Raw genomic sequence first — 16,365 nt, forward strand, 5'->3', positions numbered from 1 at the left:
TTCATCTTCCCATAAATGAAGTGATCACAGAAAACCAGCTTCTTTACTTTATCTCCTCCTAGAGCTTTTTGCTTACCCAGCTCAACTAATCCTTTTTCACTCATATGCCATAAAGTTGTCTTATCAGACTTCTGAGATAAGGATACTGCTGCTGTTCTAGTGATGGTTGAACCATTTAGAATATACATCCCATTCCTCATCTCACCCTTCATTACAACTAAGGACCCTTTAGTTACTTTAAGGACTCTACCTTTAGCTTTATAACTATAGCCAATTGAATCTAGACTTCCTAGAGAAACTAAGTTTCTTTTTAGTTCTGGTATGTATCTAACATCATTGAGCCATTTTGAGTTTCCATCATGCAAATTCAGCCTTACATCTCATATTCCTAAGACTCTACAAACTACATTATTTCCCATCAACACCTTTCCAGACTCTAGTTTCTTAAAGTTTGACAAAAAACTCCTATTTGGAGTCATGTGGAAAGAACAACCAAAATAAGTACCCATTCAGCATCAGTTTCATTTTCAGAAACTACTAACACATCAGAACTCTCATAATAATCAGAAGCTATATCTACACTCCCACTAGCGTCCTTTTCCCCTGACTTTTTCTTCCTATCAAGACAATCCCTCTTAAAATGACCTTCCTTATGATAGTGAAAAAATTTCCTGGTGAACTTAGACTTAGACTTTGATCTAACCCTGAAATTCCCCTTCTTATGGCCTTTCTTATCAGGTCTTCCTCTTACATAAAACCCCTCACCATTTAGTTTACCTTCCTTTTTAAATTCAGCATCCTTAGCAGTAATTGCTACAACTACTTCATCTAGTTTAAGGGTTTGCCTGCCATACTTAAGGGTGTCCACAAAATTAGAAAAAAAAAATTGGAAGTGAGTTAATTAGGATCACTACTTTATCTTCATCCTCAACCTTAACACTAAGCCCTTCTAGATCCTATACAAGTTTCATAAAATCATTCATATTTTCTGCTAATATTTTGTTTTCATCCATTTTAAAACTGAACAGTTTCTATTTTAAAACTAACCTATTAGAAGAGGACTTTGACAGGTATAGAGAGTCTAGTTTTTTCGAAATTTCAGCTAGTGTTTTCATTTTCTTAACTTCCCTTAAGACCTTATCCCCTAAACCTAGGATTAAGGTACTGTAGGCTTTTTCTAACATGTCTTTCTTCTCTTTCCCAGATAGGGAGTCTGGTAAACTATCCTCACCTTCTAAAGTATCAGACAGACCATCCTTAATTAAGATAGCCCTCATTTTCATCTTCCACAATCCGTAATTATTATCCCCTGTGAATTTCTCCACCTCAAACTTAGACATTTTCCAGGTTCCTACCCTTCATAGATGCCTAGAGTAAAAAGCTCCAATTTACCCGACACTTAAACAGAACCCCTAACTTGCAGCTATTAATAGGAAAACCAGATCTAAGCCTAGATGCTTCAGATTCGTAAAAGATCTCTTAACCTAGAAAAACCCTAGGTGCTAGAATGATAACCTAGCTCTGATACCACTTGTTGAAATAAAAGAGACCAAACCGCAAAACCAAAAGCAAAAACCAACATTCAAACAGCAGATAAAATCCAACATTCAAACAGCAGATAATAACCACAAGTAATAAACAGATAAGAACTGAAATGTAAAGGGGACAAAGATTTATAGTGGTTCGGTAATCTTATAGATTACCTACATCCACTCTCCAGGGCAATAAGCAGATTTTCACTGTGAGAAAAGAGAACCTTGTAGAGATACGCTCACCCTTTGCATAGTGCACACAACCCCTCTGTAAAACCAGATCTCCTCACCTCTCATACACCACACCAAATAACCAAGTATTAGTTACAGATTTATACAGAAGAGGAAACTAAAAAACAATCTAGCTAAGACCTACCACCACCGTTGATTCCATCAACGCTTTTCAAATCTCCAGCGCATCCAGCATTTCGTAACAAACTTTTCTCTCTCTATTAACCAAGAGAGAAAGCTCGAGAGAAACTAAAATGAGCAAAACCTAATTTGGATTAGGTTTATTGAAGGCTAGTTTTGACAGAATTGCCCCTTAGCTTTTAGCATAGTAAATTTGACTGCCCAGATTAAATATTGACTTCCACATGGGCATAAATCAATTGCCACCTCACAACAGCAACCCACACAGGCTGAACCTTCTTGTTCAGTGCATACCGCGCACCAGTATATATATTGCAATAAGAATCCTGATAAACATTGAGCAAGTTGCTTCTATCTTTGGGCCTGTAGTACCATATTCCTAAGTAATGGTTTCTCGTATCCTTAGGGCTACAGAATCCCAACCTGAAGTTCCCAAAAGTAGAAACCAGCTGATCCCCGTCTTTAAGCAGTTGGCCTTAAAGTAATTTATCTATCTGAGAATAAGATGCCCCCAACAGAAATATGAGAAATAAAAAGCTGAAGAGCATTTCATTCCTTCCTCTTCCAGCTAGAATTGATAGAATTGTATACATGGAGAAACAAATCTTGCTTGTGTACAAGTTCATACAATGAATTAAGTAGTAAAAGAACAATGGAAATTTAAGAGTAGTGTTAATTGATTTTCTTGGAAGGTTCATATTGGCAATTTTGAAGACTTTTATAACTTTTGAATATTCCGAACTGCCTACACTTTTAGACAGCCTAATGCAGACAATTACTATTGCCCCACAATCCCCAACTACCCTAGATATATACTTCAAAAATTAGCATATATTTATTAATTGCTTAAATCTTAACTAAAAGACATAATTAGTTTGATGATTTTTCTCAAGATACATGCATTTAATATATATTTTTAATTGGAACAAGTGAAATGAAGTCTGTCCGTCTATGCATTGATTATGATTTTATGAGTGATCGTTCTTTCACGGAAACTCTATATGCTAAAATCTTAAAATGACTCATTCTTTCTTCTGTAAGTTTTTAATAATTTAAACCACCTTCATGCTTTGTTCAACGAACAAAAGTCTCCCCCGCATTTTTTTTTTTTTTTTTTTTTTTTTTGGTAAAAGGGCAATTATATAAAAAAAATGAAAGAAAAAAGAGAATGGACACAAGTTGCCTATATCATGAATAAGTATTAAAAAAAAAAAAAAAATGGTTAAACTCTATTATTTGTGTAGACTTTGAATGAGAAGTTCACATTTATTCTCTTCTTATTCCAATTATTGTCAATATTTATGTCTTCACCCACTGTTAATAAATATACCATATAAATTAAAATTTAGACCCAAGTTTAAATGAGGCTCTGCTTGAACAATTTGCATATCTTGAATTCTATTTTGTTTCTTGCAAGTTTCATTGAATTTTGATTCACTCTAATTGTGAAAGCCCGGTTCTGCAGAAAAAAATAAATAAATAAAAAATCATGTTGTACTGTAGAGACCTACGTTTGGAGGCTTTAGATTTACAAGTAAATGGGGAACAAAAATTGGCACTACAAGAGAGTTATTCTAAAGAGGAATCATACCTAATTTCATAAATAGATATAACCTGTGATGGCCACAGTCGTCGTCATTGATTATCTACTTCTGCCTTCAGGGAACACTGGAAGAGAGTCAAGTTTGATGACTCTTTCTGGAATAGTGCTTTAGTTTTCATGGAAGCTTCTTATTAAAATATATTGTTAACTTGGGAGTGTTGGGTGTAGACGGTCGGAGTCTACTGTGCGCTTGCAAGGATGCTTGTTTGGGGAAGAGCCCACTGGCAACCTTATAGACTTGTAGATAGAGACACAAAAGAGTGAACGTGAAGCCCTTGGACACCGATGTGGTGTTGGCCATAGACACTCTGACGCTCAAGTTAGCAAAATTGTGATGGGAATTAAGGCAAGGTATGTGATAGGTTTTACTGTGAGCATGGAGCTAAGGTGTAACTTATCAGCGTAGCGTGGTCGAAACTCAGCTCTACAGTGAGGAAAGGTGATTCTTGGGAAAATAAGAGAATTAGAGAGAGAGATTGTATGTATATCCATTCTGGCAGGCTTGACCTCTTTTTTATAAGAAGACAAAGCGGTCTGAGTTCCTGTAGAAGTAGGCGTTGTAGCCATGTGAAACTAGGAATTGGAATTCACATAAGACTAGGAGTCCATTGAATGTATGAATTCGTGTGGGACTCGGAGTCCTTGTGGTGTTGTAATCCTTATGAGACCTGGAGTCCCAAGGGGTGAGGAATCCTCATGCGACTTGGAGTCCTGAGGAGTGAGCACTAAGCATGACTCATAAATGGGCTTAACTTGTATAGTGGCCGAGATCATAGTGAGGCTGTGAGGCTTGACTCATAGAGTAGCCTAGTCTATGGAGTGGGTTGGCTAGTAGAGCGTAATTTCTAAAGGATGGGCTTGGTGTGAAACCAATCGGAGTTGGGCCTTGGCACGGAGCCTTTTTACCATACAATTTTTCCTTTACCCTCTAAATTAAGAGTTCTTTAGCTTAAAGAGTAGTTCAAGTTGGTATGTAGGTGTTGAATGAGTGAATCGATGTCCCCTAGATGATAAGTTGTCTTGTCTCTTTCATACTTCATCTATTCGACGCTGCGTCGAGTTTTCGTGATATAGTTCGAGTCGACTGGGTTCGAGCAGTCGACTTGTCTTGCTTTGTTGAGCGGGGTGCGAGACTCTATCGAGTGGAGGATGTATGCACTCCGTCTAAATGAATGTCGCGCTGAATTAAATTAAATGTTGGAACTTCACTTGACATGGAACTTGGAGACCAATGAGCTGTGATTTGTGCCCTAAAGCTTGTGGAACTTGTCTCAATATGATGTTGAGTAGATATGTCGTATAGCAGGCTTGGTCTTACTCGACACTAAGTGAAGTGGAGTTGCTTGCAACTGAGATGTAGTAGTCATGCGACATTGCCTAATGTAGTGATGTCTGATTCATTTATGCCTAGTCGACTCGACATTTTAGCAATGTTCATTGAATCAATAACATGTCAAATGGAGAAATTTACCCAGGTTAGCATTAGATGTTCACATGGAATGTGCCATATGCTTACGAGATGAATTGAATTGGCTGTTCCAAATTGATTCAATGTCATAGCGAAGCGTCCGACAAGTCGACGACGAGTCGAGTGATGAAATTCTTACTGGGGCCATACAAACGCCCAACTGGCATGCGCCAGATGCCTGTGAGGCGCGTGGCACATGTGTGATGAGTGTGTGACATGTGTGTTATGCATGTACAGTGTGTGAGAGGTAGGAAAATGAAGGGTTTCATTTCTCGAGGTCTAACAGATGTTTGACATGTGTCCAATTTGAAAAGACGTGCTTTTAGTAAGGGGAAATTTCCCAAAAACCCATTTGTTTTTTGGGAGTAGTTTTTTGTGAAGGAGTTCTCTGCAGCAAAGAGGGTTTTCGTGATTTGAAAGAAAATAAAGGTAAAACTCGTTTTTCACTTGATTTCTGCTTTGTTATCTTGTCTTCTTTAGACTTGTAGTAGTTTTTGTGTGGTTTAGAGCAGTTTTGGGTTAACTTTAGCTTAGTTTGAAGGAAAAATCAAAGTTTTTGGGTTTTCCATTTTCGGGGTTTACTTTTGGGAGATATCTGGCATTGCATTTGGTGGAGAAGAGGAGTATTAAGTTCTTTCAAATGATAAAGGCCTAGTAGTAATATTAAGTTCTCTTAACACTTGTACTTGATCTGTAATTCTCGTCTGGGAACCTCTCTACTTCATTGTTTCAACAAATTTTTTGGTTTGTATAACTGATTCTCAGATTTGCTTTGCTGAAATGTCTATCAGATGGGTATGTACATGAAAGAATTCTTACTTTGAAGACTGATTTGACAATATATGTATTGTTCTTGTGCAGCTGTGGACTTCAAAACAGTGCATGCGGTTCGTTTGGATATTTATGCTTTATTTTTATTTTTTTTATGTACGAAAAATTTTCACTTTTGACTCAAATACTGCTTGACCTCCTTCTGGATAATTATTTATGCTCTGTGTTGGGTCTGAAAAAAGTCTAACTTGGACTCTAAAATGGCAGAAATTGTTATAGAGGACAATCTTATCATTTCACTTGATTGACATGGTGAGATCGTCAAATAATATGATGATTTATAGAGTTAGTTTTCTTAACCATTCATTATGGTAGTAGTTATTGATGAATCATACAGGATAATAATTAAATAATCATGCTAATAGGTGGATGAAAGAGATAAATTTGACGTATATGTAGCAACACATGCCATTATTTCATTGGATGTTCTTTATACATTATCTAGAGGAGGTAATAAGACTGTCATATGACCTGGACGTTTACGATACTTTCGGTTTTGAGTGTGAAAAAATGATCACTTTTGACTAGTGTGAGATTTTCATGAACATGATCAAATTAAATAGTGTGAAACTGATAAACTTCAAATGGTTCATGTTGTGGCTTCCTATGGATTCACATGTATTTTAAATTTAAAATGCCTATGCTTGTTGTTGTAATTGCAGTCTAGTAGAAGATTTTATTGTGTTTTTTGTAATAATTTATTGTATACAATACAATGGTATTATTGTCAATACTCTACAACTGTTTTTCATAAAAATTACCTCCAGCAGTCCAGCTTGGGCCCAAGCTTTATCCACATTATGCTTGGCTTTGTTGACAACCAAATTTTTTTTTTTTTTTTTTTTATATGTGTGATGTTTAGCTCCACCTAATTGATCATTATCTCTCATTGCTAAATACACCTCCTCTATAATTAAAAAAAATATATATATTCCTTTGTAAACCTCATTTAAATCCGAAAGTAGCCCTTTAGGTTTAATTAGGTTTATTTTCCCTAATTTCAAACTTAATTAGGTTTTTTATACATTGTTTTTCTTTGATGTCAAACTTAAAAAGGTTTTTTGTTACATCCCTTTTTCTCAATTTTCTAATTTTAAATTTGAAACTTACTTTTTATTCTTCAAATTCAGATTCATCACATTGCTTAATTGTGTTTTTCATAGTTTTAATATTATATTTTCATCAAATAAATAAATATTTGAATTAAAAAGGTTTCAATAATTATTAAAATTTACGGTTAGGGAATGAAAATATACGATTAGAGTTTATGTAAAATTAAAGGTTAAAAATTATAACAAAATATAATATACAGTATGAATATATTTATATATTATAGTTAAACTTGTTAATATATTTAAAAATGAGGGATACTGTAACGCCAATTCTCACACTATATTTTGTCTTGGGATTTCTATTTGAGGGATGAATTATCTTTGTGGAAATGACAACGAAAGCTCGGCCCAATTTGAGTTTCGATTCAATTCACCTGAAAAGGAGTTGGGGCTGATTTTGGAAACCTATTGGGTTTGTAATGGGTTTTAAGTTTGTGGGGACAGCCCATTTTCCAATTAACATAATTTTTTAAACAATTAACAGTTTAGTTTATCAAAAAGTTTGCATTCCTTTATCTGCCGGAAAAATAAATAAAATCAAAGTAAATGATTGATCCAAAAAATATAATACATCTTCATTTTCATTAATTCCTTTGAATATTTGTATACTTGTATTTCTAATGGAAATGTAATTGTTAATGTTAATTCTTAATTCTAATTTATAATTTATAATTATAAATAATAAAAAGTGTTGAAATTCAATTAATATTTTAATGTCTCATTATTTTATTATATTTTATAGTGATTTTATAATTTTTTAATTAATACAAATACAAAATGAGAGAGAAATGAGAATGAAGATTGGAATTGGAATTGGGTGTTAAAAAAGAAGAGAAATAATGGGGTATTTTTAGGAAAAAAAAATTCAAAAATTCAAAAAAATTGTGAAATAGCCATTATTAACAACTATTTTTTTAAATTTTTTTAGCAGGCTATGTCATGCTAATCCGGATGCCTTTTTTAAGGCCCACCACACAACCCTCATGATCATGAGCCTTGTCTGCTGTATTTTTTTCATGTCATGCTTTTTTAAGTGTAGGCACCAGGGGTGTTCAAAAGTTCGGTTAACCATTTTCTTGAACCGAATCAGCTTTTCGATTCAGAAAAATTCCTGAACCGAACCGGTTTAAAGAGAAAACAGGTTTTTCAGTTAATCGGTTTTCCCTTTTTTAATAAAACTTTTTTTTCCTAAATTAAATTGTAAATATAAATAATATATATCTAAATAAAAATTAAACATTCATACATATTCATTGACTACTACTAACAATATATTAAAAATATTAATATTTTTTTATTTAATATTTTTTAAAAATTTATAATATATTATATTATTATTTGTTATTTACTATATATATATATATATATAACCGGTTCAAAAAGCCGGTTATGAATTGATTAGTTTTTAATTTGGCTAAAGGTTATTGTAAAATTTTGTTTCAAGTCATAGCAATTCCAAAAATAAGGGTTCAACATCTTGGAGATCCTCAACTTTTTTGCATTACAAGAAGCAACAATATTACCATCTTGGTCACCAAGGACAACTCTGATATTGATCACATTTTGCTCTATGTATATTAAATCTAAATTACGACAACGACAATGATGTTTTTCAATTTGGATTGTTATTGGATTTAAATTGACAGAATTAATCTAATATAATAAAAATATTAGCTCAATTTGCAACACTTGCAGGGACAAAATGATAATTTCATGTGTCAAACATTCAAATTCTCAACTATTATTCATTGCAAATATTAGAGACAAATTTGTCATTTAATTTTTACACATTACTGGGGATATAACAGTAATTTCATAATTAAAAAGAGAGACATATAGGTAATTGATTTTATTGACTTGATATTTAATAATAAAACAACTTTTAAATCAAATAATCAATGACATTTGCGTCTTTATAGTGAAAAGTGAAAAGTGTTATTATGACTTTTTTTGGGTAAAAGCATATATATATATATATATATATATATATATATCATCCAAAAGGTCTAAGTGTGGATGCGGAAGCAAGAGCACAACAAAATTTTTGGGCGATAATAAAAGAGTATTAATTTACAATTTTTCATAATAATAGACTTTTTTACTATTTTGTTATTTTTAGAAAGTGTTACGTCTTTTAAGGTTAAAAGAAGAAAGTTAAGAAATTAGAGAAAACATAAGGCAATATTTACAAACTAGAATTCTCAGAAGGGAAGCTTTCTCCATTAAAATTCTTTCAATAAAGCAATTTATCCTTGTTTGTACATTTGCCTGTATGTCATCTCCTATCTTTTCTATTTTGGATTCATCCAACTATTTTTTTTTTTTTTTTTTAGGTAACTGACCACACCTTTATTAAAACCTCTTTAATGGATTCATCCATAATTTATTCTACACACTTTCCTAAGACTTTGTATGGTCACTTACGTGGGTAAAAAGAAACTTTATTCTCACGCATATAGAAATGTCTTAAAAGATGATAAGATAATGATGAACAATATTTTTTTTTTACTTTATCAGATATATAACTTGTATTGAATTACAAATGTCTGAAATAAGCATAAACTATTATACACATATACTCTAAATGAAACAAGTTCAGGACTCAAGTCTGACAAACAATGTGCATGCAGAACTTATATGCATACACAACTTATAATTTTGACAAATATAAGTTTTCACAAATGATACCAGTATGTAAATTTATATGCAGTCCGTTTGCCAAGTACTAGTCTTTTTGCTTGCTGTTTATTGTACCTCTGGGTTTTTGTTGAGTTATCCTACATTATTGAATGTGACATGCGCTCACACCAAGTTAGCCAAGTTATAATGAGTTTTTAATTATTGTTGGTATTATTATGTTGGTTGTTATTTGAAAGAGTCTTGTGTTAGTAGAATCTAGATGTCAAGTTATTGTGTTAGCGGAGTCCAGGTGTCAGGATAATGTGTCATATTATTTAGCAACAATTGTGTAATGTCTCACACAAGTTAGCAAATTATTGTTGCTAAGACGTAAGTGGCGAGACTTTAGTCAACAATTGTGTAATGTTTTACTATAAATGAGACCCATGTGTTTATCAATAAAGATAAGAGTAAACGACATTATCCCACCCAAGGTTTGACAAACCTACAAGTTTCCACCCCTAGTTTCGTAAATTACATATTTTCAATCTTAAGTTAACAGAAAACTGTTTAATCTAATAGTTAAAATAGTAAAATAGTCATTTCAAATATGCAAATTTCAAAATAACCTTTGACGTCTCAAATTCACCCCAATGACGATTTTAGGTCATTCCGGCCTGTTCCCAACACCACCATTACAATCCCCTCAACCCCCACATCAAAACTCATAACCTCTCTGCCTGATTGAACCCCCCAATCGCCAGCTGCCGCTCTAAGTTTCAATCGATATTTCATCCAAATTCCAGCAGGTCTCGGCACTGGAAACCACCCCCAACACCACCAATAGCATCACCGGCTTCCCCCCATCAAAACCCCCAACATCGCCAACCGCAATTACCCGTCGATTGGCGTCGCCTGTCCCTTAGGTTTTCGTGTTTTGTCACACCTTTCTAGCCAAATTTCGACATCTCGTCGAGGTGTAATTGGGTAGAAAAGTTAAGGGTTTTGGTGAGGAGGATAAAGGGATGCTGATGGTGGTGTCGGGGAGGTCCAATGGTGTTGGAATCAAGCCAGATTTTTGGCTTGGCCGGGATCCTCCAGGGATTATTTGAGAGAAATTTGAGATGTAGGGGTTATTTTGAGGGAAACGTAACGGTGTTAATTTAAGGGTGGGAATCTGCAATTTATGAAACTAAGAGTGGGAACTTGCAGATTTGCCAAACCTTGGGTGGGAAAATGTCGTTTACTCGTAAAGATATCAAAATTTGTTAAAGTTTATCTCATTAAGGGTGTGATTTGTTAGGGCTTTGGAAAGATAACTCCGATAATCAATCTTTAATTCTGGACATTCCTTTGTTTGGTTGTCAAGTAATAACATATTTCGGTAATCTTTCAATAACAATAATGGTTACTATAGGTTAAATAGGGGGTAATTAGATTACCTCCTCAAGGGATGGTATTTAAAGATTACCAAGGTAATCTTAATTTCATACCCATTTTGCCCTTAATTAAATACCATTTTTGACACAATTGCCCTCAAATATCTACCAAATAACAATAACTCAGACCCCCTACATTTTAGAATTTAGCTAAAACACTCTAGCCACAAAATGTTTAAAAGTGAACAAAATACCCCCAGCCACCAAAGACCACTGTCGGCCATAGAAAATAATCACCATATTGATACACGACCGGCGAGATCTGGCTGACTGTGCACCGATCTGACTATTTCTGACTAGATCGAAGGCCGAAAATGGTTAGAATAGACGATTTATTCTGGCCATTTCTGGCTAGATCAACATGGATCTAACTGTTTTCGGCCTTCGATCTGGCTGAAAATAGCCAAAACAGTGAACGGCTAGCCTGATCTTGCCGGTTGTATGCCATTTTGGTGACTGCCGCTGGTATTCGATGTTGGCTAGGGGTATTTTATTAAAATTTAAAATTTGTTGTTGAAATTTGTTGTTGGGGGTATTTTAGCTAAATTATCAAATAATCAATGACATTTACGTCTTTATAGTGAATATGGGATCTGTTAGTGAAAAGTGTTATTATGACCTTTTTTTTTTTTTTTTTTTTGGGTAAAAGCAAGTCATTAACTCATATATAGGTCAAGTGTGGGTGCGGAAGCAAGAGCACAACAAAATTTTTGCGCGATAATAAAAGATTATTAATTTACAATTTTTCATAATAATAGACTTTTTTACTATTTTTATTTTTAGAAAGTGTTACGTCTTTTAAGGTTAAAAGAAGAAAGTTAAGAAATTAGAGAAAACATAAGGCAATATTTGCAAACTAGAATTCTCAGAAGGGAAGCTTTCTCCATTAAAATTCTTTCGATAAAGCAATTTATCCTTGTTTGTACATTTGCCTGTATGTCATATCCTATCTTTTCTATTTTGGATTTATCCAACTATTTTTTTCTTTTTTTTTTTTTAGGTAACTGACCACACCTTTATTAAAACCTCTTTGATTACCAAGACCATGATGGATTTATCCATAATTTATTCTACACACTTTCCTAAGACTCTGTACTGTCACTTACGTGAGTAAGAAGAAACTTTACTCCCACGCATATAAAAATGTCTTAAAAGATGATAAGGTAACGATGAACAATATTTTTTTTTATTTTATCGGACATATAATTTGTATTGAATTATAAATGTCTAAAACAAGAGTACAAGCATAAATTATTATACACATACACTCTAAATAAAACAAATCAACACTCAAGTCTGACAAATAGTATACACGCAAAACTTATATGCATACACAACTTATAATTTTAACAAATATAAGTTTTCACGAATGATACCAGTAGTAGGGTCAACTTACATCAGTATGTAAATTTACATGCAGTCCGTTTGCCAAGTACTAGTCTTTTTGCTTGCTGTTTGTTGTACCTCTAGGTTTTTATTTAGTTATCCTACATTATTGAATGTGACATGCGCTCACACCAAGTTAGCCAAGTTATAATAAGTTCTTAATTATTGTTGCTATTATTATGTTGGTTGTTATTTGAAAGAGTCTTGTGTTAGTGGAATCCAGGTGTCAAGTTATTGTATTAGCGGAGTCCAGGTGTCAAGAAAATGTGTCATATTATTTAGCAACAATTGTGTAATGTCTCACACAAGTTAGCAAATTATTGTTGCTAAACTTTAGACGTAAGTGGCGAGACTTTAGTCAACAATTGTGTAATGTTTCACTATAAATGAGACCCATGTGTTTATCAATAAAGATAAGAGTAAATGACATTATCCCACCCAAGGTTTGACAAATCTACAAGTTTCCACCCCTAGTTTCGTAAATTATATATTCTTACCTTTAAATTAACAGAAAACTGTTTAATCTAATAATTAAAATAGTAAAATAGTCATTTCAAAAATGCAAATTTCAAAATAACCTTTGACGTCGCAAATTCACCCCACTGGCTATTTTAGGTCATTCCAGCCTATTCCCAACACCACCATTACAATCTCCTCAACCCCCATATTAAAACCCATAACCTCCCCGCCTGATTGAACCCCCCAATCGCCAACTGCCGCTCTTAGTTTCAATCGGTATTTCATCCAAATTCCAGCAGGTCTCGGCACTGGAAACCACCCCCAACACCACCAATAGCATCACCGGCTTCCCCCCATCAAAACCCCCAACATCGCCAACCGCAATTACCCGTCGATTGTCGTTGCCTCTCCCTTAGGTTTTCGTGTTTTGTCACACCTTTCTAGCCAAATTTCGACATCTCGTCGAGGTGCAATCGGGTAGAAAAGTTAGGGGTTTTGGTGAGGAGGATAAGGAGATGCTAATGGTGGTGTCGGGGAGGTCCAATGGTATTGGAATCAAGCCAGATTTTTGGCTTGGTCGGGATCCTCCAAGGATTATTTGAGAGAAATTTGAGATGTAAGGGTTATTTTGAGAGAAATGTAACGGTGTTAATTTAAGGGTGGGAATCTACAATTTATGAAACCAAGAGTGGGAACTTGCAGATTCGCCAAACCTTAGGTGGGAAAATGTTGCTTACTCATAAAGATATCAAAATTTGTTAAAGTTTATCTCATTAAGGGTGTGATTAGTTAGGGCTTTGGAAAGATAACTCGGGTAATCTATCATTAATTCTGGACATTCCTTTGTTTGGTTGTCAAGTAATAACATATTTCGGTAATCTTTCAATACAAATAATGATTACTATAGGTTAAATAGGGGGTAATTAGATTACCTCCTCAGGATGTGGTATTTAAAGATTAACAAGGTAATCTTAATTTCATACCCTTTTTGCCCTTAATTAAATACCATTTTTGACACAATTGCCCTCAAATATCTACCAAATAACAATAACCCAGACCCCCTACATTTTAGAATTTAGCTAAAACACCCTAGCCAAAAAAAGTTTAAAAGTTAACAAAATACCCCCAGCCACCAAAGACCACCGTCGGCCACCGAAAATAATCACCATATTGATACATGACCGGCGAGATCTGGCTGATTATGCACCTATCTGGCTGTTTTTGACCAGATCGAAGGCCGAAAATGGTTAGAATAGACGATTTATTCTAGCCATTTCTGGCTAGATCAGCATGGATCTAACTATTTTCGGCTTTCGATCTGGCTGAAAATAGCCAAAACGGTGAATGGCTAGCCTGATCTTGCCGGTTGTGTGCCATTTTGGTGACTGACGCCGGTGGTCGATGCTGGCTGGGGGTATTTTGTTAAAATTTAAACTTTGTTGTTGGAGGTGTTTTAGCTAAATTATCAAATATAGGGGGATTAAAGGAATTTATTTAAATAATAATAATAATAATAATAATAATATTATTATTATTATTATTATTATATTAAAAAGGAAGGGCAATTCAGTAAAAGCCTCTATCAATAATATTTTATTCTTCCCAACCAAACATCTTAATTATTTATACCCACTAATCTAACTAAACACATTGGTATAACATTCCCTCATAATCTTCAAGGTAATATTACCTTTCGAACAATAAAATATTCCCCAAACCAAACGCACCCTAAAGATTGTAAGTTTCCTTGAAGTAACTTAGTGTGAGAATTTCCAAAAAGTGAAAACAGGTTGATCAAGAGCCAAAAGTGTCTTGATTTCTTCCAACTCAAGGCCAAACACTCGCTCTTTGTCCCAACCACGCAACATAATCATGGTTCAGATCATAAATTCAGAAAACTTCAAACTGTTCAAAAGTAGAGTGACAGACTGGTAGGGTGTGTTTGGTTAGGGGTAATGAGGGATTACTGAGGTAATGTTATCTTATATTACTTAGAATATCACGTTTAGTTGTCAAGTAATATAAGATTCCAATAATCTTCGAAAACCAATAGTAATTACTGTTGGTAATATATGAAGTAGTCTAATTACCTCTAATTTCTTAGGTATTTTAAGATTACTTTGTCATCTTATTTTTGTAACAATTTTACTGCTTGTTAATAAAATTTTTGGATAAAAATACCTTTATTTTTAACTTAATTTACATGAATTTGCCATTACAATTTTATCCCGAATTAATTAAGTTTTTGGATATTAATGCCCTTATATTTAAAACAAATTCTAGCCTAACAAAACTACCACTGCCGGTCAAGCAAGTACCGGAATGGCCACCAGCCAGATCTGGCCGTGAATTGCCAAAGATGTGGCTGTGAAATGGCCACAAATCTGGCATGAAAAGGCCAGATCTTTGGCTGTGAAACGACAAAAAATCTAACATTTTCATAGTCAGATCTGTGGTTGTTTCATAACCACATCTTTGTCGGGAAACGGCCATGGATTTATGATCCACGATCGGAAATGGTTTCACTGCCGTAGGACCGGCCAGATCTGGTCAGTCATGCGCCATGCCGGCAGTGGTCGGCGGTGATGGTTGGCTGTCGGTGATGACTTGGGGGGGTGATTTTGTTATAAATTAAAGTTTTATATGGTTGAGGTGTTTTAGCAAAATTTCAAATGTAGGGGTTTGAAAGAAATTATATAAAAAATAATAATAAAAATAATATTTATATTAATATTTAAAAAAGAGGGCAATCTAGTAATCTACATAACATACCCACCAATTTATCCTCCTAACTAAACATATTAATATAACATACCCACCAATTCATTCCAAACTAACCTAACACATTTCCCTAAACTTTCCTAATACTCTCTTTAGGTGCATTTGGATCGGGGTAATATAAGATAACGGGGCTAATCTTCGTTTATTTTGCAAGATTTCATTGTTTGGTTTGCAAGTAAAGAAATATTATAGGTATCTTTTATTGAAAATAGTATTCACTGTTGATAATGTAGGGGATAATCTGATACCCTACCCCAAGGCTGTTATTAAAAGATTACAAGGTCATATGATTTTTAAACTTATTTGCCCTTAATTAAATACCATTTCGGACATAATTGCCCTCAAATGTCTACCAAATAACCATTACCCAGCCCCCCTACATTTGAGAATTTAGCCAAAACACCCCAGCCATAAAAAAGTTTAAAAGTTAACAAAACACCCGCAGCCACCCAAAACCACCGCTAGCCCCCGACATTAGTTGCCGTAATGGCACAATATCGACGGAATCTTACCGGTTGTGCATCAGTAAGGCCTTTTCCGACCATGAATCAATGATCCATGGCCAGAAATAGCCAGATCTGGCCATTTCTATGGTTGTTTCATGGCCAAAGATGTGGGTGTGAAACAGCCATAGATCTGGTCTTGAAACAGCCATGGATTTGTGATCCATGGCCGGAAATGGCTTTGCCAGCGCATAGTCAACCATATACGGCCAGTCGTGCACCATTCCATCGACTACCGGTGGTGGCAACTGGCTACTGGC

The sequence above is a fragment of the Pistacia vera genome, unplaced genomic scaffold, assembly GCF_008641045.1.
Source record: "Pistacia vera cultivar Batoury unplaced genomic scaffold, PisVer_v2 Contig978, whole genome shotgun sequence".
In the NCBI taxonomy this organism is placed as follows: domain Eukaryota; kingdom Viridiplantae; phylum Streptophyta; class Magnoliopsida; order Sapindales; family Anacardiaceae; genus Pistacia; species Pistacia vera.